This window comes from Planococcus citri, chromosome 1 (assembly GCF_950023065.1).
Source record: "Planococcus citri chromosome 1, ihPlaCitr1.1, whole genome shotgun sequence".
NCBI classification, from domain to species: domain Eukaryota; kingdom Metazoa; phylum Arthropoda; class Insecta; order Hemiptera; family Pseudococcidae; genus Planococcus; species Planococcus citri.
In genome coordinates this window covers 40,592,013-40,619,030 of record NC_088677.1, presented here as the reverse complement: position 1 = coordinate 40,619,030, position 27,018 = coordinate 40,592,013, and the positions used below count along the sequence as shown (strand labels likewise).

Genomic DNA, 27,018 nt, shown 5'->3' with positions numbered 1-27,018 from the left:
ATAACCTCGAAAACAGTCCTCTTTTATTACTTTTTTATCATTACATTATGATCGACCACTTCTCGAGTGATAAGAGATATGGAAAAAAATTGGAATAATCTTACTGTGTGGATCTAAGATGTCAATTTTTCTGCGTGAGACATCATTAGATAAAACTAAAAGTTTTTAAATGACCATGAAAATCGCTGCGTTTCTGAAAAAATCCAATATGATGAATGACGCTTGAAAAAAAAAATGAAAGAAGCATAAAAAAATTACAGACATCTCACAATCCACCCTCTAAATTATAAAAACTTACATTTTACTACATTACGATAGGAGGATAGGACCAAACATACTCGTACCTGCCACACACAAAGTAGAGGAAAACCTGTTCTTTGCGAATACCATTTAACCTATTTTATTCTGATAATTAATCAAACTCTTTCGATAAGCTAATCATTGATAGTTGAACATATCAACTCTTAACATCCGGTAATCAATCATATCCTACATGAAAAATTACACTATCAGTTCTTCGATTCAATTTTGACGTAAAACCAATCAATGCTAGGGAAAAAATTTCACAATTCGAGATTCTAACACAGGTACGAACACGAACCTAATGAACAGTTTAAACAATAAAAATACTGCGCGATTCACCAATACCGTGAAAATCTATTAAAAACAAATTGTTGAGCCATTATACAAATTTAAAAATACTCAAAAAATAATAAAATGCAAACGAATATCTCGCTCGTGCTGAACACTTTCAATTAGAAATTCTCTCGTCTGATTATAAGTAAATCACCAATTTTCTTAATTACATTCGCCTTGTGTGCGTTTATGAAAACAGCGCAGCAATTCAACCTCAATTACCCATACTGCAGTTACTGTTAAACAGGTGCAAAAAATTAATTTTATCAATATCGCGTAGTTTCCAAAACAACCGAAATTTCTTCTGGGTTGTTTTGTTAGAAGCGTGAAATACAAAATAGTCCGAGGAAGCACACCAACATCCAGTAAAAGATAATGAAAGAAAGAAACGACGCGAATCCAGGTCTCGGCGAAGAAAAGTAGTGTTCATAATCATAACAATAATCATAATACCAGAATCGAAAACAATAGCGCCGATTTAATAAAAGTAATGGGAAAAGGGTTGAGGAAAACGGCAAGCTTGAAATGATGATGTAAAGGGGTACATGGCTGCTATCGTCACTAGTTATACCGAAAAGCTTGGGGAAAACGGAATAAGCAACGAAGAAGTCAGCCAAGGGGGGATGAAAACTACCCTTTTATTCGCATTCTATCCCTTTTTACAATAATTAATGGAATATGCACACGATACCGCGAGCCTCTTTGCTTTCCTCCTTCTCAATTTTGCCTAGAAAATAAAGCAAAAAAGTACAGCGCAACGAATATACACGCACACCAACTATACGATATACAAGTACATACATACATATGTATACGTTGCTGCCGGAAAGCTGTAAATCATTACGCGTTTCCGTCGAAGATAAAAAAAAATTGCGCTAGTTTTGCCTTATTTGAGCGTAATTGCGAACTATACGCTAGTCCTATTTGAATTCCTTTTCAAATTAGAAGGGAATCAAAATTTCATCAAAGTCAATTTACTTACATAGAAGTAGAAAGCTCTCCATACACGCGTCATTTTTCTCGCCAGACTGTGAGAGACAAAATAACAATTAGATTATTTGTAGTAAAAAAAAAAAAAAAAAAAACATTTACTCGCAACTTTTGAATTAAAGTTCATTGGCTATGTAATTTTAATGTTGATAATAACTTCATCACTTTCGTAAGTCAATATATTCGCGTGTTGCGTTTGTTAAAACCGATTAAGTTTATTAATCGACAATCTTCATCAATTAATACAGCAATAATCGTTCAATTTCAAACCACTTTTCTGAGATAAAAATTTGCATAAAAACCAGAAACGAACAAGTCACTTCACTTCTTTTTGAAACTGAATTGAAACTTATATTAAACAATGGGTGAGCTATCAACAAAATTACACAAGCAAAAAACTGTGCAAGATTTTAACGAAGTTTCTTGAAATGTTACGAAAACAGTTAATTTAAAATGACCAAAAGTCAATTATAACATCGCGAAATTTGAAAGAAGTTTCACCAAAATGCTCCTCAAGCCATAAATTTGCAAAAAATTGAAATTAAGTAATCGAATGTTATCAAAAATGGAAAAAAAATTATTCGAAAATTATTCATAATCTAAAGTATCATAAAAACAATTAAATTAGCATAAATTATAAAAAAAATCACATAAAACTGAGTAAAAAACGATGAAAATTGCTTATAACATCTTTAAAATAAATGACATGAAAACAATTTAAAACTACTATCAGCTGATAAAATATCTAGGAATTTGAAAAACAAATAATCAAACCGCTCTAAAAATAACAATTTTCTACTATTTATGCTAACATCATTTTTAGGAATTTCCTCAAGTACTGCATCAGCAAAACCACTCCAAGATGGATGATTCTCACACCAGCTACGGTCGTTTTGAAAAAACGGAGCGTACTTTCAAAGTTGAGAAAAAACAGTAAAAAATGTCAGCATTTTTGAATAGGAAATTCAAAAGTAGTTAAGAAAGCATCAAACTATGACTTTCTTTTTTAGTTTACTACGTAATCATTTACACGAAATCATGGATTTTGAATATATTATTTTGACCCTCGCCTTTCTTTCCTTGTAAAAAATACCTCAACATGTCATGAAATCATACAATTTTAATTAGGTAATATTCGCAAACCAATCAATGTCTGATTTACCCATTTGAAGCGCAAACCAAAAATATCACTGGGAAGAAAGCAAAAGGGAATAAGGTGCACCGGGGCAAGTCAGAATGATTTTTCGCAATTTCAACTTTGACCAGCTATTACTCCCCTTCTAATGAACCAATATGGATCAAATTTATTATGTAGGTTCCCATAAGGGTTCTTAACTTATGGTGAAAATTTGAGCGCGATTGACACAGTAGCTTTTGCTCAGTGGAACAAAATATAAACTGTTCTGACTTTCCCCAATTGGGGGAAGTCAGAACAGGCTAAACTTTGCAGAGGCGTAGATCACAAACGGGGCGTCCTAGAAAAATTGCACAGAATCAAAATTGTAGAGAATTTAATTCTCTTTGAGATCACTCTCATCAGATTTTCACTAGGACGCACGGTTCGTCCGCTATATGCGAAAAACTAAGAAGTAGAAAGTCTGTATTTTAGAAGAAATTCAAAACAAGTTCAAAACAACAACAAAATACAATTGAACCAAAGACATCTAAAATGAAACTGAATCGCGAAAATTGTTATGCCGTGATGAAGTAGGGGGTAGTACCCTCAAGTCACCTTTAGTGACACTTCGCCAGATAAAAACCTCTAGGCGCTAGAGCAAGTTTTCTAACTTACCCCGAATTCTGACTTCCCCCGGTGCACCTTATATTCGAATTTTCTACTTTTCTGAATGCCTCACTATACTTAACTGATTCAGTAGGTACCAATTAAAAAATAACATCAGCATCAACAACAGTTTTACAAAACGAACTGAATTCAATATTATTGATTTAATTTCATGCATTGCCTTACAAATTTTCTATGTATCGTTGGAATCGTGTGCATTCACGAATTTCTTCGTAATTTGAAACACCTCGAAAATTCAGATCCTTTCAACCACATGACACGACGACGCGACGCATGAAATACACGATACAGTAATACACTTTGCACATCACTCAATATCAACCTCCTTCCCCTCCACAATAAATTCTAAAAGGTCATCGCGGAGTCAACAAAATGTGCTACGACATTTTGGGCTGATGTAAGAAAATGAATGGTTATTGTCATTGTGAACTAAACTTATTTATTATTTTTTTATATACATACATACATATAATATGTATCCGCGTGAGCAAGAGTGCATCATAACTCTAGTTATTAAATAAGTGGAAAATCATTCATCATCTTAAACGTATAATACGTACGTATATCGAACATTTTAAATCATTCTCTCAGCAACACTTCGTTATATTTACGTTCACACCAACGACGGTGGCATTTTCTTCGCCATTTAATTAACAATGATTGCCACAGTGAAAAAAAAAGAGAGGAAAAAACGTAGCTTACCGTCATTACACGAAGAGGAAATATTTTCAAGTCAAGAAATCATAGTCACGTCCAACTGTTTTCCAACTCAACCATTTCGAAGTAAAAATGCGTAAAGCAGCAAGACTGCATGTAATAGTCTCAGAAGCGTAAAACTTATCGGTTCCGAGTTATGAGTTTCCTTTTTTCCTCTCGCTGTGTTGTCATTTTATTTCATTACTTCTTTATTAATTAACCCAATCAAGCCTTGTGAATGGGTTCTTTTGTCAAACATGAGTTTAAATGCCAAAAAAAAGTTCACCTACCACGTAGCTCAACTCGCTCGTAACTCAAATCACAATGCTTACGCGAATATTATTTTACTAAAGTGAGCTAAGATTTTTTATTTTTCACACCTATTCCATGAATTTTGAAATAATCTTCTTTCGATGCTAAAAATTTCTAAATGTCTTAATGAAAATATTTTGAAACAACTACATATAGAGAAATTTAAAATTGGCCTCGTATGATCGAAAAAAAAAACTGGATAAAAATATTGAAGCTATCAAGTGCATGCCTGACCGATGTACTCCATAATATGTATTTACGTAATCGAATTTCGAAATATTCATCAAAATACATAAATAACATATACTACTTCAATCGCGAATTTCATAAAATCAGACACATTACCTTTACTTTAATTTCGAATTCATTTCAAATCTAAATTAATTAAAAACTCTTCATTGTACCCTAAAAAATAAAAATCCAATTAGAGGCAGGATAGTAAAAAAAAAACCTCGCTCGACATCAATTAGATTAATCGCGTGAATTGGAAAAGGAAGAGTGATGAAAAAAAAATACATAACAAAACGAAAATCCGAAAAACTAGTGAAAAATGAATTATACGATGAATAAACTGAAAAGTTCAGCGATCCGCGAATCGCAATTAAAATTTCGTAAAATAAATCTGAACAGTAAAAAGATCCTTCTTTTCGTAAACCGTTCGTTAGAATTTTCTGGAACGTCAACAGTTTTCAAATTTGATGGTTTTCCTTTGTAATGAGATACACTCTTTAGTAAAAGCCGTAATTATTGCAGTTATTAAAGCGATCCGATAGATGAGAACGAGCGTGGAGGAATTTTAATTTGAAATTGTAATTAAAGATTGAGTTATATAAAGGGTGTAACAAGAAGAACAGGCAGAAGAAGTAATACTAGAACAAGAAAATTTTTGGGAAAAGAGTGATGATAACGCGTGGGCAGGAGACGAGAGAGGAAGTTTTAGGAGAAAGGGATAAATTAATAGGATTGTTCTTTAATTATAAGGGTAAATTGTGTCATCTGGTAAGACGAGTCCCTTTGACAAGCGTAGCTTATAAGATGCGGGTTTGTAACGCGGGATAATGCAGGGTGGCTGGGCATAAGGATAAGTAAGCATTAAAGCCCAAAAATAGCGCGCGGGAAGCGAGATCGAGCTTTAAAAAGCTTTTTCATTTGCTAAATAAAGACGGTGAAAAAAAAAATACAAGATACGAAGAGAAGCAAAAGGCGAAGATCTTATAATGTTTTAATTATAAAATAAATAAAACAACTTTACAGTTTTTTTTTGAATACTACGTATCAAACGTTTACAATAAAATAAAATTTATACCTTGGAAAAAAGATGGGTTTTAATTTATTTTGATAATGATCATATTTAATTTTAAGCTGATCTTTTTCGACAAAAAATTCGGCTATTGACAGATCATGTTCAACGTTTCTTTTGTAAGTTTTTTTTTTTGAAGGAAATATTGATACGATTTTTTTTAAATTATTGGAAGTATGCTCGCAACAGGATTGGAAAAAGACAATGATTTAAAAAATGTTCAACAATGAAAATTGTGAATACGGATTCTGATGTTACGTATCTTTAAAAACGAATCAAAAAATCTCGACGACCAAATAGCCAATCTTTAAAATTGAAGAGACTTTATCTGCAAACTCGACTTTACCTTTGATACATTTTTTATAAGATACTAAAATTTAAAGAATTTGTCATCTGTTTTGATTTAAAATTTTACTGGAGAATAAAACAAAACGATTCTTTTTTTAAGTTTTACTTTTACAAAATACCAAGCAAAACTTCAACTACAGCCTGTTAAATAACAATTTGGAATTGGAAGAATGCAAACCATGCTTTCTCAACAGAGCTTTAAGCCTCAATATTCGCATAGCAAAAAAAGTAAACAAACAAAATTTGTACATCCAAATGAAAATTTTGCAGAAAAAAAAAACATTAAGGTAAATATTTGAAAGTTGGCTTGTAGGTATATTCTCAATTTATGAATGAAATGGCCCATGTAGGGGTACTCAAAGGATGAAAAATGACTTGTGTTCAATTTCAAAAGGTAATTTTACGAAAAGCAAGATGATTGTTTTTTCGATTCGACAAGTTTTCGTTTGAGGAATGTACCTAGACCTACTCGTCAATTGAAAAATAATTTTTAAATATACAACGCTTCAACATGTTCATTTTACACGTTCCAGTACACCAAGTTTAATTCTAATTTCCGTGACCAGAAAACAAAAATCTGAAAAACTTTTTTATCGTACAAATCGATAGAGCACCTTTTCCTACACCCTTTTTCTCGGGCGTTAACTTGTTTATTAAACCATCCGCTGTAGAAGGGCGAACTCATTTTCAGACACATCAACCTTTGAGTGTGAAATTACAATTTTTATCCTTTGTGAATGAAAAACTTCGTGATAAGGCATACCCGCGAGCCTTTACTTTTTTCAAGGGAAACCCCTATGACCGCTTTTAACTGCCTGTCACGCAATTTCATACAAAGAGCGAAGAAAAAAATGACATTAACGCCGACCGACCGTACGCCTTTAATACATTACCGGCTCTCGCAGACATTGCAAAGGAGGTGAATGAAATTTCAAATAAAATTTAAATTAAATTTTGTCAAGAATATAAAACACAAAACGCCTTTTCCGCGTCTAAATTAGGCCTTTTCTCAAAATGTGATGTAATTGTTAGCATCGATTTTTTGTCGCATTTAATGTCGTTTCGAGAACTTTTTCGGCAGAAAACTTCTTTTAAAAAATCTCTCTGTACATACATAAAATCAACTCGGCAGTAACTACAATAAAAACCTAAGTATAAGAACTTTTTTTCGTTCGCTAATCGGCATAAATGTCATTAACCGCGCGCGAATACGCGATCCATGTAATTCGCGCGGTATTCGATTGAACGTAAAGAAAATAAAAATAAAGGTATAAAATGACGACAAAAAATATAAACGATGAAAAGACGTAGGTAAGGTATAAGTATACGTATTATTATGCTGTAGATACGCAGAAGATTCAATGATCGAAATATGGACGTATATATAGCATAACCAATAGGCTAATCATCTTTTTAGTAATATTGGGAAACGTCCTAAAGTGTTGACCGCGCTCACAGCTTCTTAAGCGCGCACATACATTCTTGAAAAAAAAAGCAGTAAAAAAAGAAGAAAAATACGATTTTTTTAGGTATTAACGCGTACTACAACTACAACAAAAGAATAGAAGGACAAAATAATACAAGCATTACGTCATCGTGTCGGCGTATTAATATAAATAGACAACATCCAGACACAATCACGCTACTTTGAAAATACTAAGATGAAACGAAACCGATGATACGTGAAAAAGGAATCCGTTTATACTACAGTGCGTTATAGTTTAATTGTGAAAATTTATTCTAAAGATTTGACACCATCAGTATATTATATCAACATTATCAACACTCGAGATGCTCGATTTTTCATCGTAATTATTCATAATCGCACATGAAATTGACAAATACGAACTACATACCAGTCTATTAACATTAACAGTCCCTGTGCCGCTCGCGCAATATTGTGCATGGGCCGGGGAAATGTTTAAATTGTAAATGTAACCTCTAATTGAAAAAATATAATTGAATTACTTTTCAGTAGCGTAACTTGACACGCCTTCTCGGGGAGGGAGGAGAGAGGGGGTTTGAAATCAAGATACAAGATACCATACAAAAAAGTGCATTTTTACGAGCGAAAAATTTAATTTTTTCAGGGAGTCGGGGGGGGGGGTGTTGTTTCCAAAACCCCTCCCGTATTTACGCCATTGATTCTTCTCCCCCTAAAAATTTGATTTTCGGAAGTCCGTTATGAGTTGATATCATGAATTTCAGATGATTTTCCAGATTTTCAGCATGTTCAAAACATGTCAATTTAAAATGTGACTTTTTGGAAAACCATTAAAAAAACAGTACCAGACATTTTAACATGAAATTTTTGTGTTCATCCATTTTCTGTCAATTTTTTCTACCGCTTGAGAAAAAAGCAATTTTGCGATTTTTCGCAGTAATTTGCTTGAAAAAAGATGAAATTGGTCTTCAAAAGATATTGCTTATATCTATACCTACCTGTAGTTCTCGAAAAATAATAACGTTATAAAATTAAATCCAATAATTCAACAATAAATATCATTTAGTATCTATTCAAAGTAAGTATTCTAATTGATGCTGAAAATCTTACACCTCTAACGACTACCTACTTTTAATGTTCATGTAAAAAAAAAATAAAAATAACCTCTAATCCATCAAATAACTAATTCAGGTTTAAAAATTTACAATCAACGCGTACCATGAGCAACATTATAAATTCAAGGAATTAATTAGTTCTACGAGTACATAGTTAGCAGCTAGTGATCGACCTGTCATCCGGCATTTTTTGCATGTTACACAGTCATATATCATGACTAAACTACAGTGTTGAGGTAATCTAGAATACTCGAATTTAGAAGAAAAAAAAATAACTCAACAAATAGGCACGCACAATTTATAATTTTCGAGTCAACGAAGACGCGAAAAAAAATATACGTTTGCGAAATTCATGTCTTTATCAACGATACAGGAATCAAATATAAGTATGGCCCTTCTGTATGGATGTCGAATAAAATACATTTTTAAAAACTGTAGGTACTCGAATTGAAAATCATTTTTGCGTAGTGGTAATCGTAATTTCCATAAAATAGCAAATGTGAATAATGTTTTTAATATCATACCTTTGCTACGAGTTATCATCTAAAAACAAAATTGAGAAACATGTTTTTAAAAAAAAAAACTATTAAATTTATTTCACCTTATGTTACGTAACTGAAACGTCCGCAAAATGACCGGTTCTCCCCTTTTTTTTTGAGATTCTTCCATACCCTTCATGATGTTATTAAAAAAGTTCTGTCACCTCACTTTTTTCCACTCTTATATATATATTACATGCTCACATCTCCCAACAAAACGTACCATAACTCGTCGGTTTTTCAATTAAGGACTCATACAAGTACATGTATAAACATATTTCCTTACCTACATATGTACATGTTTTCTTTCGAAAACGTCAAACACAAATTAAGGGTATATTAACCTGAAAACTAAGGTGCTTGACAAATTGCAAAAAATATCATTCTTTTCAACAATAAATGATACGATTTTGATATGTTTTTTGCAGTTTAGCTCTTTCTCTTTCTTTACATGTACCTATTTACAAGAGTTGAAATTTGAACAAATTTTTTTCAACACCAGGAGCGCTATTCCCGAAATTTCGTTATCCACTTTACGATATTTATGCGCGTTACATAACGCACAGAACTTTAGGTAGGTGCGGTATTTAAAGAACATACCGTTGAAAATGTTAAGTTATGGATTTCCAAAAATTACAGTAGACTGCATTTAATAGCCGCATATTACCGCGCATTCGTTATTTTTATCAGCGAAATCGTAATATAATTGGCTAAAATCAATGAAAATTCACTAATCAATTGATAAGAAACGTACATAACCATCCTCCCGAAAATTTGTTGTGGCATTTGTAAGTGGCATAAAGTGGGTAAAGTAACGTTATAAGGGGTAAATAACGCGACTACCTAAAGTTATGTGCGTTATGTAACGCGTGTAAATATCGTAAAGTGAGTAACGAAATTTCGGGAATAGCACTCCTGAAATTTTTTTATGTCGTTTGGAAACGTTTTTAAACAAATTTTTAAAACTTTCTGGAACAAAAAATCAAATTTATATTCTTTAAAAAATTGCTATTAATTTTATACGCATTTCAAACATTTTATATTTGCTCACAATCCAATCAACAGAATTCACACAGAATTGAAAAAATGGCATAACTCCATCCTTATTGCTTCACGTAATATACATTTGCGTTTCAAAAGCACAAACATTTTTTGACAGTTTAGAAGCGCTGTAGGCATATTGGTCTAAAACAAAGTATTCAAAATACACCCTGATACAAAAATTATATCAACCCAATCAGCTTAAATACTTACTTATATTTTCACGAGTTTATTCGCTATTTAAAACTGTAACGCGGTATACAAACAAACCACAGAGAAAATCAGTTTTTAATACATACAAAAAGCAAAAAGAACACAACTTGGCTCGAACAGTTATACTGTAATAGTTTTTTATTTTTACCCTATCTTTCTTCTTTTCCAACGAGATAGAATTTATGCGAAAAGACAACGCGCCATAAAGAAGCAAAAATATAACTCGACATAAATTAGCAAGAAAAAAATGAGCGAAACAGAAATATTCATGCTGAACAACCACGCATAATAGTAACATAGTATACGAAATAATATGAAACAATTTTTTTTTAATAACTCAAATTAAAGCATTCAAATGTCGAAAAATTGCTTCTACAGAAATTTTTAGGACAATTTTATGAATCCTCATCCTTACGATCTAAGCGCAGCAAATTTCCGCTATGCACAGGGGTAGAAATTGGAATATTTTCTTAAATTTTGAAAAAAATTTCGATAATGTGTACGAAATAAAAAGCACAAATCAAATTTTGTCATTACAAGAAATAGGCCATTATAATTATTAAAAATATTTCATTTCAAATTGCATACTTTTGTTTAATGGAAAAACGGAAAAAGTTACCAATACTATATGCAATTTCAACTAACTCACCTATATTAAACTGTAATTTTTTAAACCAAAAATACTCGTATTAGGAAATCGTGAGATTCTTGTTTTTGATCCTTATCCCGATATACATCCAATTTCAAAATACTCTTTTTTGAAATCCATATTTCTATTTGTTTGAATTTTTGAAAATTACCTAATATTTTCATAAATGAGAAATGTTTTTTTCGTCAAAATGACAAATTATGGCGAATAATAAACAATGCTACTGGGTAATAAAGCTCTATCAAGCTAATTTGCGAAATGGAAGGGTGTAATTTTCATACATCGCGGAACTGCTCATCACTGCTCAGTATACATAGAGCGATAAAGTGTGCAACAACAAATTTACATAATAAATGAAACAAAACAAATTAACAAAATAAAAATTACGTAACCTAAACTAAAAGTGGAAGAATTTTGTTTTACAAGATTAAAAATTTTGAAAATAACTTGTCCAACTCAGCGTAAAAAAATTAATTCGCTATTAAGTTGGAAGAAACCTCATTTTTTTTTTATCATAGTAATTATCGCTACAGCGAAAGATGATATGTAATGCGAGTCGTAAAGAGAATTCAGAAGAAGAAAAAATAAAACAAGGAATACAACGACGTCGCACATGGAGACGTCGAGACGCTGCGTAAGATCGATTGCAAATGGGGAACTACGTAGCACCCCTTCTCAAGTACATACCTCGTTTTACAACCACCTACCACTCGGTTCCCTTACACGTAAAAACCCCTAAGTATAAAGACGAACTACTGTCGAATACTTTTATCATAATTACACGTCTGCAAATAAACATTAATAATATACGCTGCCACAATTTGTTTTTTTTCTTTTAAACTAAGTATTACACGTGTTTATAGATTTTACTTTATATGTCGCAATTTCTTTCATTGCAACAATAACATAAAATTGGTTGAGAAAAAATCCCCATGCTTGCAGCACATTTTAAAATACACGTAGAATTTTTTTTTTTCAAAAAAAAGTAGTCGAATTTGAGATATCATGTCGCTCAACTTTTTAAAAAGATACTCGAAAATGTCGATGATTCTTCAACTTCAAATCAGAATTTCAAAAAAATACACAAACTTTTTATTCAGCTTCACAAATATTAAATACCTCCATACCTATACCAGTTTCATGGAACTGTTCTGTTTTTCTTTCTCAAAGCTTATCGCTATGATGAAGAGTTAGAGCACCTTTGGTATGCCCAATTGCTCGAATGCCGATACTTGAAAGTGATTCAATCAGCACCTTTTACTTCCCTCTTCTAACTAATGTAGAATGTGTCAATCAAAATGCAAAATTAGAACTAATATGATAACATTTGTCAATTTTGAGAGCTCTGAAACTTTACACTTCATGCAGTGCCGCCGAAAGCCAATGAGGGGCCTAGGTAAAAATGAGGGTGTCCTGAAAATGTTTCACACCCCTTCCCTCTTTTAAAGCATGTGTATTTTTTTTCAAAACTTAAAGTTGAAAATGATTTGTTTACCAAACAGAATTTTTCCACGAGTTTCCCCAATCCAGAAATTTCCTCCCTCCCCTCAAATAAAATTAATACTCGTAATTTTGTTTTCATTTTTGAAATTTGAAGTCAAGAACAAGTTATGTTTCGCGACAAATAACTGTTGGTGAAGGTTTTTTCTCTGGCAGAGAAGTTTTTTTTTCAAAAATTAAGATTGTGTGAATTTTCTGTTCAAAATGAAGTTTTTGTTTTCCCTCCGAAAATACTTAAAGCTGGCATTCTCTCTCCAAAAACTAAGTAATGTTTTCCTTTTCTATTCAAACAAAATTACGATTGCATTTCTCTCCTAAAAACGAAATTCACAAACTTTTTTAAAAAAGCGCGGTCTCTGGAAAACGTGGATCCGGTGTTAATTTGTTTGTCCCACTTTCCCCCTATACATTACATAGGCATCCAAATTCATAAACTGTCTTCGTGCATTGCATTAAGCGAATTCACTCATTCCTTATATGAATAAGGATCAATCAGGTAAAATTCTGTTGTATTACTTACAGCACGCGTATCTTCATCGACTCAGTCGCATATCTATCTAGATTTACTGAATTTTCACAACATTAATTAATAAATTCATCGTTAATTTGTCTGGCTTGAAATTATCTAACCAGGGATGGACGCTGATTTTTTTTAAGAGTCAACCTTTTCAAAAAAAAAACTGTCGATAGCAAAAAATACGATGGAAAAATAGAAGTTATGGCAGATAATGTGAATTTGTGGATTTTGGTGCATTTTTGGGAAGATCACATTTCACGAAACAAAAGATTTTGCGCTGTGATCCGGAGGGAGCGGATCAAGTACTTTCGGCTTCGGCTTCAAATTTTTCACGTTGGCTCCGACACCGATCCGCTTCTAAGAAAACTTCCCTCGGAGGGATATGGCGTCCGACACTTTGGATCAAATTTACTCGTATTCATTGACGTATTTTGGCAAAAATTTCCCAAATCATACGGGGTCACTTATTTTGACATCTAGAACAGAAGGTTGCCCAGCACAACAGCTATGTACATGTACTACAATTAAGCTGAATTTATTCAATGATTAGGAAATCTGGTCGTGAAAATATAAACCAAAGAATCATTTCGCTAATGAGTTTCAGCTAGCTATGCAGATGAGTAAGATAGGGTATATTTTTACTTTTGCTAATATTGTAGAAGCGAGCTGGTGCTGTATCGAAACTGCATCCGAAAGATAATCTTGACCATTATTTGCGTTGGAAGACTCCAACGTAAACAATTCTTCATCTTTGTTACTCCTCTTTATCAAACACGTATATACATATACACCTTACCCCTCATTGACTCAACCTCCACATTCGCTTTTTCCTTCTCTTTCGTCGTTGGTGTATGCATCTATCTGGCTCTATCTGTTCCTTTAAGCCATCCAACAACGCTATATCTTACATCTATGACCGGGTAGGAGTACACAGTCGGTGAAATCAACCTGGCTTGTCCACCGCACCGCGACCCGAAGGTTTAGCGAGCGTTCTTCCGCGGTCAGCTGCATTTTCTCCCTTCGCCTCTTCGCCTAATCACCACCATATTATATCCCAAGGCGAACTAGAACCTCTCCCGGTTTTTATGCGTTCTTCATCTCCCGCGTATTAACCACGATTTTCCATCTTCGTCGCACTCGGAATACCTTTATTCGTCGTCGTTTGGTAATCTTTTCTTCTTTTACCACCTTTTATGAATAGTCTCCGGTTAAATTTTCTAACCTTCTTTTTTAGTCGCGCTGCACACCGCACACGGCACCCCGAACTATCGTAAAATACAAATACGCGAAAACTTATCATTTTACATACCCACCCTTGAAGTAGTGAGAGATTTGTGTATGTTGGTAAACGTGCGCGCCGGTACTCGCTCAATAATGGACAGCCTTCCCTGCGAGACGCGACCTCGCACAAAAAATGTCTACACAAAAATGTCAATTTAAAAACATCTCCAGGTTTACGACTGCAGCTCATTCTTCTTCTGCTTCTCTTTCTCTGGCATTTTCGTTAATAAAGACCTTTATTGTTAAAAGAACACTATGAGTCTTGATAATGACAAGGAAGTGGCTTTTTCATTCAGCCTCATAATGGATTCTCATTTCAAAGATTGTGTATGGTTTTTAGGACTAAACTAAACGCATTTCAATGTATAACAGGTGTTAACGTTCCTTTGACGTACATTTTATATACGAGTATGTGTAGTACAAATATGTATAATACACTACACAGTCAAACGTGCGTGTATAGAACGTACTTCTTTAATTATTTTTACGGAAAACGGCCTCAAAAGAATTTTCTCTCGTTAGTATTTTTTCCCTTTGACGATATCACCAGCACTAGTTTCCATTCCCTCAACCAAACACGACACTGATCAACAAATTCCATCTAAATTTTACACGCACTTTGAATTATACAATTCCCTTTCTTTATTCGCCAAAATGTACTCATTCGAAAAATCGTCGTTCATTGAACGAATCGAACTTTAACCAAGATGAAACGTAAAAGTACGTATACAAGTGTGAAATAACGTAATACGTAGACACGTAGACGTACATAAATATCTACCAGCTCGACGTAATAACTTGCCATGCTCAAGTCGAGATGCGAATGCAGAAAATTACGTTTTCGCTCATTTTCATAAATTCGCCATTGATAATTACATTTATCTTTACCAACAACTGAAATGCACCTAATTCTAGATTACTGTAATCGTAAATACTCGCGAGTCGCGATGCGGACGCAAAGCCCAATGACAACAAGGTTAATAAAAACAACTTATGTACTCGACTGCTCAATTTACCGTCAAAATTTTCTAATTACGTTCATCACAAGATCTAGTAATAAAAATTAAACGATCAATCATTCGCAGAGAACAAAATATTTTGCAATTACAGCACTGAATATCCATTTACACTCACACAGAAAAGTAATCTACTCGTATTGAAAAATCTGTACACATTTTTTGAAAGCTGATTTGTTTTTCTGTTTAGGTAATTGTTTGAATACTTCGACTTCGCAAATGTCTTTCTGCTTCCAGCATAAATGGCAGAAGAATCGTTTGGTTTAGTATACGATTCATCCCACGTGAAATCTATTTGTAAGATACACTTACGTAATAAAATCAGTGCTCTAAATTTCTGCAACCAAATATGAAGTACGAGTATGTAATTAATTTGTTATACGAGTGAACTTTTTTGAACAAAATCAAGAGGAGTACACATTTTTCAATCATATGTATAACAATTTTCAACGTTCAAGATAAAGTGAGTGATTTAAAGGGCTACATCTCACATACAGCAGGTAGGTAATCTTGGGTTATGATTCAACGATAAGCAAAGAAGGTGATTCAAGATTAGATGTAACCATCATGCTTTGGGAATGACATATACAAATATTCTCAGAAAAGAAGACATGGCTGAATTGAACTCCGGCATAAAATGCACCAGAAAAACACTTCTGAGCAAAAAATCATTGCTTGGAAGTCGGAACAAAATTTTTATAAAAAAATCATATAAGAAATTTTACACCTATAGCTTATATTATTCAATTTTTTTTGTTGAAAATGTTCAGTTTTTGCTGCCATAATCATTTTCGTTCATGCACGAAAATATCTCACTTTAGCTGGAAATTCCCATTAACGTTGACGAATGAAGTGAAAAAAGCACAACAGAAAAATTAAGTTGGTATTTGACGACATTATTACATGCTCGCCCACGACCACGTGTTTCAAGCACGTCGTACATAGACCTGTAGGATAAATTGAGTACAAATTTTAAAATTCGATAGCACAAAGAAACCCTTCTCGACCCAAAATATCTACCTACACCTTGATGCACAATACATCTACACACAAGCATAAATTTACATCTTTCAAGATGAGCTTTTTTGTAAATCTTTGATACGAACAATGCTCTAAAACCATCGTTTCTAATGATTGAAAAAAAATCTGTTAAAAAACTTGTATGTTTCAAGTAAAATGAAAGGGAATTTACGAATATTTCAACTCAATATTTTATTACATAGGTAAATCAAATTATCGACGAATGAAAATTGCACGATCAACTGGAAGAGTGTGAAAAAATATGAAAGGTTACTATTGCTGCAAGAGGACTACGATAGCTACTACATTGATAAATCTCAAAATTTGATAACTATTACATTGAATAGATCAAAATAGCTTACATTTACAAAGTAGACATAACTCGTTATCTTATCTGAGGTTTTTGCGGGAACAAGATACACCTGAATTAATTCAAATACAGAACGAGTAATGGCTTTTCGTAAACGAAATAGACCGACCACTTGAGCTAAAATACATTATTATTAGCAGTAGGTAAACCCAGCAAACACATCAACGAATATGTATCAATACAGCGCGTATTTATAGTCTGAAATATGTACAACTATTGGGATAACTCGGTGGTACATCTGAGGAAAAAACGAGATGCACATCGCACGGCTGAAATACAAAAATATTCCTTTGTCACGAACCTACGTATTTTTATAATCATTCGGTAACAAGAACTAGACCAAGTATGCATGATTTAGATGAAATAGTATTCGAGATTGAGAAATATAGGTACACTACACGAATACTAATGTAGAGAACATGAGATGACGGATTACTCACCAAAATTAAACGAAATCGATACAGCCAATGATCTATTGAAATTTATCACTTGTTGACGTTATTTGGAATCTCTTCGTCGATGCATCCACACAAAACGGGAAATAACTGCAATAATGCCGCGCAAAAAATATTTCTAAAGTTTATTTAACATAAACTAATTAATGTTTTAATATTAAACAAACGAGAACAATTACAATACAATTTTATCGAATTAAAATCCAACAATAACCGGCTTTTAAGACACAAAACTTGACGCACGAACAACGACAGACGAACGTGTACTAACCAAAACTGACTAACGAAAACGCGGATGGAGAGACTTCAACGGCATATTTTGACGATGCTGCGTACACAGACACACACGCACACTGACAGCGATACAAAGAAACCAGTGTTGCTGTTTAGCGCGATTAAAATTTCTTTCTGAAATACTTTTTTGCGAGGGAACTGGACGGATTTGAATTTTGTTAGCCGCGAATAAATGAATGAGGAATGCAAAAAAAAAAACAGAATAATATTCCTAGCACTGAGAAAAGTTTTATAGTAAACTTGCTCCCGTTTTGGAGTTATAGTAAAAATTCTTGTGATTATAATACAGGGTGCCCAGAAATATCGAGTACCCCAAAGAAAATTTTTCATTAAAAATATAGGTTGGCAACGTGAAATAGATGCATATGATTGGTGGAATGTTATCTCTCCAGTCCAACAACCAATCATGTGCGATCATTATTATCATTCACTGTGACCAACCAAAGTATTTTAGTAGAAAACTTTTTTAGGGGTACTCAATATTTTTGGGCACCCTGTATGTACTCGTACGTAGCACGTATACGTAGTACATGGGTAAATGAAAATACTTACTATAATTTGGTAATATTTACACAATTCGACTCAATTTTTTCAATTTTTTATTTTACATTTACCCTAACCTGAGGTAATTGCAAAATTTAAGGTCACTTTTTTTGGAAAATTGCCTTTTTGTAGGTATTTTTTGCACAATATTCGTATTTCTCAACGCTCTTACAACATGAAAAAATTTAAAAAAACAAGAATCAAAATCCGATTAGAAACACGAATGGACAACAAAATTTAATTGATAATTACATATAAAAGTCCTGTTGAGATAACCAAACCATTTAAAGAATTTGACACGAGACGAGAAATTAGTTTTCTTTATAATCTATTGAGAATGCACTAAGAATGTACCTTTAGGTATTCGAAATGTTTTCAATTCTTTTCCTATCTTTTGGTGTCATTTCTTTAATTCTTCTATTAAAAGTACCTATCTCGTAATTTAATTTCAGTCTCAAAGGAAAAAACAATGTAGGTTATGGTGGATTGCTTCGAAAAAAAAGTCAGTAAATTATGACCAAATTCAGCAAAAACCTTCACTGAGGGGGAGATGGCTCTCAAAAAGAGAGTATTTTCGAAAAAATCGTGTTTTTCATTCCTGTCGCCACTCAACTTGTTTCATTCCTGTTTTGAAAATTTTTCTTCTAGAATATTTCGCAATAATCAACGCCATTACGTAACATCGAAAAAAAAACTTCTGAAACTGGGGAAATATTTTGGAACGGAGTGGTGCCAATTTTTGAATTATTATTGCCAATTTAAAAAATTCAAGAAAAATTCAAGAAAAATACCTAGTGACATTTTTGATTTTTTCGACTTTTTGAAATTTTTAATAATGACTAAAAAATTGGCCTTTGCGTTCCAAAATGTTTCCCCAGTTTCAGGAATCGTATATTTCGATGTTTTGGCTTGATCTTTGCAAAATATTAGAGAGTAGCAAAATTTTCAAAACTTGAATTTATCCAAAAATAAGTGATTTGCAGATTTTCAAATGATCAGTAGAACCCTAAAAGTCTCAAGGTTAGGTAGCGACAGGAAAAACCACGATTTTTTCAAAAATACTGCCTCTTTGAAGACCCATTTTTTCGCTTCCAGGTATACCCCCGGAGCTAAAATGTTTTCTGAGTAATCTTCAACTCGAAATGGAGGTTGCTGCTGAATTTGGTCAAAATTTGCTGATTTTTTTTTCGGGCGATCCATTCTAATGCCTGACTTTACGAGATGCTGTTGAAGTTATTAGGTAAAGAAATGCCTCCACATGAATTACAAGTAGGTAAGTACGAGTAGGTATATCTTATCTTCCAGTACCGGGTGACCAAGAATAATGGGTTTTGATATGTTCTATTAAGCCGAAAAGGGAAAAAAATTTCCCTAAGTAAAAATTCGAAAATGGAATAACAATCGAGAAAAAATGCTTTCGAGTTATTGTTTCGATGCAAAATGAAAGATTATTTCGTATTTCATTGAAACAATCACTCAAACGCCCATTTTTAACATGATTATTTAAATTATCCAATTTTCATAATGGGAATTTTCTCTCTTTTTTGATAACATCGAAATCCCTTATTCTTGGTCACCCGACGAAAAGCGCAAAAAGTTGATGTCCGCTTTTTTACACAAATTTTGACAGATTTAAAATCCACTAGAAGGTGCCAGGGTAGTAACTTTTAAAAATGGATTTTGGGTTTTACTGTGTTTACTCAAGGGCCGATTCCGAATACTTTATTGCATAAGCAGCAGGCAGAATCCCTGGCAAAGATTCACACGTTGCAAGTTTACTTAATTCAAGTACATTTACTTTTAAGTACTTGATCATCTCTGATCAAATAAATTTACTTGTAGGTACATATTTATCATTTTTAATCGTGAATGGAATGGATAATCCGTCAATTAATTAAAAAATCAAGTTAGTTGCGGTTGCTTGAATTGAATAAACTAGCAGCGTGTAAACCTTGCTTATCAACTTGCATCTTCAGATCTGGAGATCTACTGAACAGAATTAGATGAAATTTGAAATATATATACTTTGAAACAATTAAAAGAAAATGTCGGATTCAATTTTCATTTGATTGAGTATTTTTCGCAGAATTTGAAATTGAAAATAAACGAAATTTGAACACTTTTCGATCATTGATCATTCCAAAACTATTCAAGTAATTAAAAATCTAATCCGACATTTTTTTCTAATTGCTTCATAGTATCTATATTTTTCAAATTTCATCGATTTTCGTCGGATAGATCTCGAGATCTCAACTTTCGAAAATCAGGCGGACCGGGTATGCAATCTTGTATGCGGAATCGGCCCTTAAAGAGAGCAGATTTCTAGGGTTTTGAAAGTTGCTGGTTGGAATCTAAAAAGTGTTTAAAAAAGAGACGTAAAACTAGGAAGAAATACAGATCTTGTGCAAAAAATGCAAAAGACAATTTTCCAAAAAAATGACCTGAAACTTTGCAATCACCCCAGGCAGTAGTATTAAATTAAAAATTTAAAAAGTTGAGTCGAATCGTATATTCCAAATTTGAAAAATTGTAGAGTCTCCTTTTGATAAGTAGGTATTAAACACTTAAAAATAAGTATGTACAATACATGTACCCTGAAAATTACATACAGATTGGTTGGTTGTGGTTACTTTTTGAATAAGTAATACACTGTCGAAGTGAACTTACTTATAATGAATAAAATAATTTGGTGTTTGACGTTTTGCTATTTTGGGAACCCCTGCTATACTGATGAAATTTTACAAAAAAGCGCAAAAGATGTATTTTTTCAATTGTTTGCGCTTTTGGTTTTAACAATCATGAAGCGCACAGAAGCGCAAACCATTATTCAACTATTCGTCCAAGAATTTGTAAAACTTTCCCTCTGATCTAAAACGCAAAAAAAGTACATATTTGCAATTTGCTTGGGGAATCAAAAAACAAAATTCCAGCTTACAAAATTATAATGGAATGTATTTTTTTATTCCACGAACCCATTAAACGCCTATTTTAATGTAATTTTTTGGTATTTCGTAGCATTTCACCAACAAATATGTACAGTAGTTAGACTTCCGATTATCCGGACTAACTGCGGAATTTGGTTGTCCGGATAAGCAAAAATCCTGATAATATATGGATTAATATTTTTTTGGTTGAATTTTTGGTAGAAAATGATTGTTTTTTAATTTTCAGTGAAAAGTGCAAAGGATAATAATTTTATTTCTTCACAAAATAGAGAAAAACAAACCAAAAACAAAGATTACAAAATTTTTTGACTATGTACTCGTAATTATTCGTGTATGCTTGTCCGGATAGTACGGATTTTGTCCGGATAATTGAAAAGTCCGGATGATAAGGAGAATTTTTTTCGTCCGGATAATAAGGCTGTCCGGATAAGCGGAAGTCTACTGTATTTGAAAAAGAATAGATATAGGTGCTTATCTAATCCCGGTATAGCTGCCAAATACCTATCGAAAAACCCACACATGAAAATTCATAATCAGGATTCAAAAAAATCTTGCCAACGGTTTTACATGGATACCTACATGTTTTTTTTTTTTTTGTAACAGCAAGCATCACGCACCTATAGCAAAGGTAAGTGTAATTGGGGATCGAAGTACGAGATAAAGGTAGATACTCCTGTTTGGTTTTTTAGGATGAAAGATTTTTTCCATTAGATTTGTTTTTCACTCATCCATCACTCAACTACGTTCGGGTACATACTCGTAGGTAGATACCTATTTTTTGAAATAAGTAAGTTTATAGACTTTAACCATGCAACTTTCTTCCTCTTGAAATGCCTAAGAAATACAAATATACCTATTTTTTAATGGACTCATATGACGAAACAGATCAAGTTCTTAGTCCAACCACTATATTCACAACTCATGGTTCTCCATGTTCAACATTCAACCAATTAAAAAGTAATCTAGTGAGCTATACATCAATAATGTGCGTTCAAATGAGATATTACATAGTGTATACTCGAGCCCACATCTGATTCAAGGAGATGTCTAATCACTTTTTCTATTAATTACCTACAATCTGTATATGAAACGAACTATACTTATATTTTTCAAGACTTTGATAAATTAATAGATACAAAATATTCAGTTCCTTTTTCAAAGGATTATAAAAAAAAGATAGGTACTTAATTAGACAAGTGAAAAAGTGCCTACCTACTATACCTAGTACCTACCTATGATGTTTTTTTTTAAACTTAAGCTATCTTCCGTTAGAACACACATTACGTGTTGATATACCTATACTTGTAAGCTATAGGTACATCTACATAGGTAGACTAATAAATTCATCTGAAACGAAAATATCAGTTATACAATGAGTATTTTGAAACGAATTATAATTAATAAGGTGATAAGAATAACATGCCGATGTATTCAAAGTTATAGAAAAATGAGCGAAAAGTACGCGAAAGTGTACCTACAAAGTATACATACAGGTGAAAACAGACGGTGCAGTCCAACCTACCAATAAAACTCCATCGAATCAAATTTACTTCAGCTGATTAGATGACGCGCAATCGCGACTTATGGAACGCCTTCTCTTTGTAAACAGATAAACTATGATTTTACACACTAGTATTCTTCATCAAATTAAAAAAAAAAATTACCTAATGATCACAAAAAATAATAAAACTACCTAAAATTACTTTCGAGAGAATAAAATTATATATGGTACCTACTTAGATAGAAAATATTGAGAGGAAAAAGTTCGTAAAACTATTTTTGAATGACTTTTTCTCGCAATAATGAGATAAGGTAATCATCGGAAATACAAATTTAGTTATCAATAAGTACAGCATCACTTTCTGGGAATTATTTACGTCATCTTCCGGCCGTAAAAATAGAATCAACAAAACGATAAAATACCCACCTATCTAAACCTTTTGTAAAATAATCGCATAATGAGAAAACAAAATTTTTTCAATGATACTCAACTTGAGAAATTTTTTTAACCGAAAAGTACATACCCACTTCGTATCTACCAAAAACAAAAGAACTGATAAGCAAAAAAAACACACTTGTTGTAGAATTTAATCCTCATATGAAGAAGAAACAGAAATTATTGGTGATACTTATTCAACCATGAACCATATGGGACTAGTTAAATTTAATTTCTTGCACATGTGAATACTTATGATGCATCATGAAATATGCACATTAAATTGAAACGAACATTCAAAACTCGAGTGGTTTAGAATAAATCAACAGAGATGAGACCGACAGCAGGAAACACAAAAATTAGGAAGCTACACTACACAAAAAATAATTTTTTCGATTTCAATTTTCAATGTTCGAGACTTGAGAATAAAAAGTTTAATCTCCTAAGAAGAAAAGGTATATTGCTTATGAGTATAGACCGTTAAATTTTTTCTATTTTTAAATGTGACCTTGGTGACAGTTGAAAGTAGCCTTTTGTAATCCTAAAAATTGACATTGCTTGCAAACTTTGTTCGAAAATTTTCAAAATTTATTTGAAGGTATTTTCTTTCAAAAGTTTAATAATAAGTCAGTACCTATCCATACTTCGGTGAGAAAATACTTGGTCAAATATATAGGAAATCATCCGGAAAAAAAGAATGATGAAAAGTACGGTGCCTTACATCCACATTTTTGACTAAAAATCAATTTTGTCTCAATTTTGCTTGCGTGGTCAAAATGCGATTGAGCTAAAAGATTTTAAACATAGATAATTTTTCTTCGTAAATTTCGGAATTTTTCGAAAAAGTCTGCACCTATGAAGATTTTTAAAAACAAAGGTGAAATTTGACCATCGTCGGAGAATATTGAAACTACCCACATTATACACAGTACCTATTGATAACGTAGATGACTAAATGATATAGGTGCTTTTATTTGTCCTTTGAAAATCCAACCTACAGCCATAAAAAGTACTCGTGGGTATTCTGTAACTACAGTACCTAACCTACTACCGACTTTTAGGTATATCGACGGTATCGTATAAATTCTTATTTATCATGAATTCGTAAATATGTAACTTAAAACCTATAGACCTACGTTATTCTTATATTTTAACGCGAAATAAAGTCTTAGGATTGATTTTTATATGTACATATAACAGCAAATAGGCTTGAAATAAATTCAAGCAACAAATTTGTAAAACGAAACATAAAACGTTTATTGCGTGAAAGTGCGGAGTACATGCGAGCTCGAAAATAACCTTATCAGATCGTCCCCCGATATTTTATTAATGATAATAATAAGCGAGAAACCGTATAATTTCGTGTCAAAGAAATTATACTTCAGCGTTGTTTCAGCCAATCGGATTTTAATATATCTAGCTGTAGACACTATAATTATTCTCTTTAACCCCATTATTTAGCCAGAAGAAAACACGCATACGACCGGGATATACCTCCAAGAGTAATCCTGAGAATTTTTATTTACCTATTCCTTTGAAACCACAATTTTCATAAAATAGTATACCATATGTCTTTTTGAAAATTTTCAACATCCCATGTTGTAGGATACGTACCTTATACCTATTCATCTACTCTCGCATTCTTCACTAATATGCGTAAAGAGAAAGACTAAACAGTCATATTAGTATTTTTCCTAATATTCAGAAATAGGTAATTAGGTAGGTAGTACGTAGGTATTAGGTATCTCTAACAGGGTATAAATACGAAAATGAATTCGCTTAATATGGTTTGAATTTCATTTCAAAATGTAATCCTGTGTTGGTTTTTATCATAGGTAACGTATACCACAAGTATATATGAGGTGTTTTAAAAATTACATTAAAAAAATATAGGTAGGTCTAGGTACCTATCTACTTAGTAAAGTTGAAGAAATTTTCTCAAAAATGTGTTATTGATGATTAAATATTTGAATAATCGATTAAAATTTACGAACAGAATTGAAAATTCTTTGTAATGATGGTAAAATGGCTGCAAATGTTAGATGGGTAGGTATACCTAAGTTTGCAGTGTTGAACAACGCTTGTTCATAAGGCGGAAAAAATTATCACGTTCAACCACCGAAAATATCTATCACACGACAACTACCCCTATAAGTAGCATTTAATAACGTACTTCTGTTACTTTTTTTTCACGGATAATGACTATACTATAGACCTACAAGTCTGGCAAATCGATTTCATTAACACCTGTCTAATTTTATGCTTAATGTGAAAGTAGGATCACATTTAAAGTACAGTAATCTTCAATTCGTGGAGCTAACATTAGGCAAGTGAACCATGAATTTTGCATGATTGCAACAATGTTCGTATTCATTATCATAAAATTCTACTATTATCAATAGGTACCCAGCGTACGCGTATAAGTTTATCTACCAACTTACTCTAATTTTTATCGCAAAATGAAAATGTAGGTACATAAAATATACCTATTCGCCAAGTTAAACGTTCTTTGGTCGACTTTAAAATAGTGGCTAGAATTCCTATACATACGTACAATTGACCTTACCAAATTTTCAAAAAAATTTAAAAGTTTCTTAGTACCACATAGGTATAACTAAAACTACAAAGTTCACTCAGAAAAATAAATCAATTAAAATCATAATCGAATCATTGTCTGAATAATTTTTTGTACATACCACCTAACTGTTTTCTAAATACAGTCTACATTTAAAAAAGTAGACGGAACTTTCACTTCAGTTGAATGATTACAAATTACAAAATTAGACTTAGGTACCTACAAAATAAGTACCTACACAGGTAGTACATACATGCATTGTAAATAAGATAATTTCGTAATACTTATAAAAACATTTTAAAAATTATATCGGATAAATATAACATACAGTATAGGTAGAGGTACTGCGTGGACATTAGATTTTTGGAGCTATATAATTATTTTCCTATCCCGATAATTTTGCGCCAAAATAATTATTATGGAGTTCACGAATGCGGTAACTATAATGAAAATTGTTATCTTTTTTAAATTGTCAAAATTGTTTAGTAAACATAGTGCGCATGGAAGTATAAATAGGTAAATAATACTACTTATATCACTAATAATTAAATATTACTAAAATACATCCCATCAATTAGAAAATTCATAAATGAGTTATCACGAGTCACGCTACAGAAAAAAATACGGATTCGACGTTTGCCAAGTGATATGTATGTACTTGTACATAGTACCTACTATGCGCGTCCCGTGCCAACTTCAGTAATCAGTTTAAATAGCCTTAAACGAATGTACTTATGTTTTTTGTAATACATTTCACGCATTGTAAGTTACATAATTCGAATTATGAAGGCATAATGAGACAATTAATTTTGTACTACGCAGGACACATTGAGATTTTCCGATATTATCTACTGAAGGAGTTGACTCATTTCCAAGAAGAAAATTTTAACAGCAAAGAAACGTCGATTCTGTTTTATGGAAGAGTAAAAAGTTTTTTTGTACATTTTTAAAATTTTTTTATTGTGAAGTACGTAGGTTTGGCAGTTAATTTACGAATCTGAGATTTGGCCTTTAATTATGAAGTTGATTATATTTCAGTTACTTAAAGCCACAATTTTATCACGAATATAGAATAAGTCTCATTACAAGTATACAACTTACGAGGAAACGCTAAACTTTAAAGGATTTTTTTAAAGAATTGGTGTCGGATGAAACTTTTCAATTCTAAAAGAGAAATCCAAATTCTGAAAAAAAAATTTTTCTTAATTAATCTTAACATTTATAATAGAATAATATGACGATAGTAGATCTTTTAAAAAAAAATTACAAAACTCGAATTTGAATAAGAGACGTACGTAGGTACATCGACATCTTGGGTTAAAAAGGCATAATGTAGTTAGTAGCTTAAAATCATTTCATCATGATGCACGCTAAATTGCTTTATTTTCGTGTAAATTAAATAAGGTGGGAGAAATATTTGAACGCTATTTTTTCATGCGTCTTTATAAAAATCAAAGTTAATATGCTTCGAGTACGCGT

The 27,018-nt window shown here is 32.4% G+C and overlaps 1 protein-coding gene across 3 annotated transcripts in view; it reads right to left on the bottom strand.

The window, feature by feature from the left end:
* Positions 1-17,546, bottom strand: part of LOC135831928 (LIM domain transcription factor LMO4-B-like) — a 105,864-nt gene extending 88,318 nt beyond the window's left edge. For all 3 annotated transcript variants that reach the window (XM_065344793.1, XM_065344795.1, XM_065344796.1), the window contains exon 1: positions 17,232-17,546. The gene's annotated coding sequence lies outside the window, so the exon portion shown is untranslated. The remainder of the gene's footprint in view (positions 1-17,231) is intronic.
* Positions 17,547-27,018: the final 9,472 nt, after the last annotated feature.